General features: G+C 37.9%; 1 protein-coding gene across 7 annotated transcripts in view; it reads right to left on the reverse strand.

Annotated features, from left to right (window-relative positions):
- The window catches only part of AKAP7 (A-kinase anchoring protein 7), a 166593-nt gene that overhangs the window by 120731 nt on the left and 43052 nt on the right, over nt 1-2810 (reverse strand). The window lies entirely within an intron of this gene.

Consider the following 2810-nt stretch of genomic DNA (forward strand, 5'->3'; position numbering starts at 1 on the left):
TATAGTAAGCATTTTACTTACACTTACTTAGAAAGCCTACACACAATACACAAACACATTGAAGTCTCTCGACAATTCTATAAGGTAGATATTGGTATTATCTCTAGTAAAATAAATTGAAACACAGAAAAATTAAAAGATGTCTCCAAGGTCATATACTTAAAAAAGCAAGGGAACTTGAGAAAAGTATAAATTGCAATACTTGAAAAAAGATGAGGAAGGTACCTGGAGGAAAAGATCCAGGAGGGGTGAGAAGGAGGAGGAGAGGGAGCTAGAGAGCAGGAGAGTACGAACAGAGCCAACAGAGCTAGGAGGAGTTTGTTTGTCTGTCTGTTTTAGAGAGGGGGCAAGGAGAGGGGCAGAGGTGTGGGTACTAACAAGGATGAAACATCTAGTGAAAAGAGACATTTAAAGGGGCGTTTTAGGAAGTCTTACTATGTAATGGAACACACTGGCCTTCCCAATAAAAGGCTTTAGAGTAAGTCTACATTACTCTTCAATGATTTTAAATTTGAATTTTTGAGGGTTTTTCCGCAGGTGCAACGGAGTGCTAAGACTGGCTTAAGGGAACAACAGAGCAGTTCAAGAGGATCTACAGAAAGGGCTAGCACGGTGTCAAGTAAATAGTAGGTGCTCAAAAATATTAGACCTCAAAACTATATACATTTTCAAACTTTTAACCAGTACAAATGGTTATTCTGATTTAATTTATCATGAAGCTTAGGATGAGAACTTTGTAAATAAGAAGTTACACACATCAGTGGTGCTGAACTTAGGTAAGAAATTCTGGGTTTTAACTTCAGGTCTGCCACAGGTATGATGCCTACACACATCACTTACTCTCACTAAGGCTTCATTTCTTCTTCAGCTGTAAAATTTTGTTGTTGTTAGGTGCCAGTGAATCGCTTCCAACTCATAGCAACCCTACGTACAACAGAATGAAACACTGCCTAGTCCTGTGCCATCCTTACAATCATTGCTATGCTTGAGTCCATCGTTGCAGCCACTGTGTCAATACATCTCATTAAAGGTCTTCTCTTTCGCTGATCCTCTACTCTACCAAGCATGGTATCTTTCTCCAGGGACAGGTCCCTCCGGATAACATGTCCAAAGTACATGAGACGAAGTCTCGCCATCCTCCCTTTCAAGGAGCATCCTGGCTGTACTTCTTCCAAGACTGATTTGTTCGTTCTTCTGGCAGTTCATGGTATATTTTATATTTTTTGGCCGCACCATAATCCAAGGGATCAATTCTTCAGTCTTCCATATTCACCGTCCAGCTTTCGCATGCATATGAGGTGATCGAAAATACATTGGCTTGGGTCAGGCACACCTTAGTCCTCAAAGTGATACCTTTACTTTTCAACACTTTAAAGAGGTCTTTTGCAGCAGATTTGCCCAATGCAATATGTCGTTTGATTTCTTGACTGCTGCTTCCATGGGCATTGACTGTGGAGCCAAGTGAAATGAACTATGCTATGTAAGGTTTTCATGGCTGTGACCTTTCAGAAGCAGACCATCAGGCCTCTGCACAGGTTTGAACTACCAACCTTTCGGTGCTTAACTGTTGGCACCACCCAGGCACTACTAGATAAGCTACATAAAAGTACTTTGTAATCGCTACACCATTTGCCTGATATAAGCTATGCAACACTGCCAATATTATTTAAATAAGTGCTCTACCCAGGGCATTTTTTGAATCCCAGGGGACATTTAGCACTGTCTTAAGACATTTTTGGTTTTCACATCTGGGGAGGGGAAATCCTATTCACACCCAGTGGGTAGAATATTTGCATTTTCATAGCAAATTAGTTTTCATTCTAAGCTCAAATACTGATTATATATAAATTCAGGACAATATTCAAAATTCCATCTACTTGTATATTCAGTCTTTCAGTGCAATTCTCTATGTCATAAGATAGTTTCGGACCATTAGTATCTTTGAGTTATCTAGCAGCTTGTAAGATTGCAAATTAAAAACCACAAAACATTTTGAAGGCTACTATTTTTCCGAAATCACAAAACAAAAGAAAACAAAAAACCCACTGCCATGGATTTGATTCCAACTCATAGTGACCCTATAGGACAGAGTAGAACTGCCTTATAGGGTTTTCAAGGCTGTAATCTTCATGGAAGCAGACTGCCCATCTTTCTCCCATGGAGTGGCTGGTGAGTTCGAACTGCTGACCTTCTGGTTAGCAGCCAAGAGCTTAACCACTGTGCCACCAGGGATCCTCAAATAACATTGTACTTATAATGCAGGATTAACTTCAAACCAATAAAAATTTTAAAGCTTATCTAATCAAGTATTACATTTCTATGTTTGATGCTCCAGGTTAATTTATATATTCCCTGATAGCTTAAGATTTTTTTTAATGCCTTTTATTCCTAATTACATTTTTAAAAGGTAAAAAAAAATAGTTCAGAGCCTTCTCTATATGTTAAAAAAAAAAAAAGGACCACTGTTATTAAAGTCCGAAGGAAACTAATTTTTACAGCTACTGTTTAAAATCTACAAAACCACTGATGCTTATCTGTCACCACAATCCCTGCACTGGCAGTATTGCACAATGTGTGTTTGTAAAATCTAATACTACAGTCATACTTAAACACGACATTGAAAGAAACTTTTAAAACTAAAAGTTTTATTAGACTCTTACAGCTTTCATTCATTGAGTAATATCTTTGAGTTGAAATAATAAGCAGACACCCATCTGCTAAACATCATTGCTAAGCCATATTCCTCATGTCTAAAAATAATCCAATTAGGAAATTCATTCTTATTATCTTTTAAGCTTTCTGACTCAAAG

The sequence above is a fragment of the Trichechus manatus genome, unplaced genomic scaffold, assembly GCF_000243295.1.
Source record: "Trichechus manatus latirostris isolate Lorelei unplaced genomic scaffold, TriManLat1.0 scaffold00002, whole genome shotgun sequence".
NCBI classification, from domain to species: domain Eukaryota; kingdom Metazoa; phylum Chordata; class Mammalia; order Sirenia; family Trichechidae; genus Trichechus; species Trichechus manatus.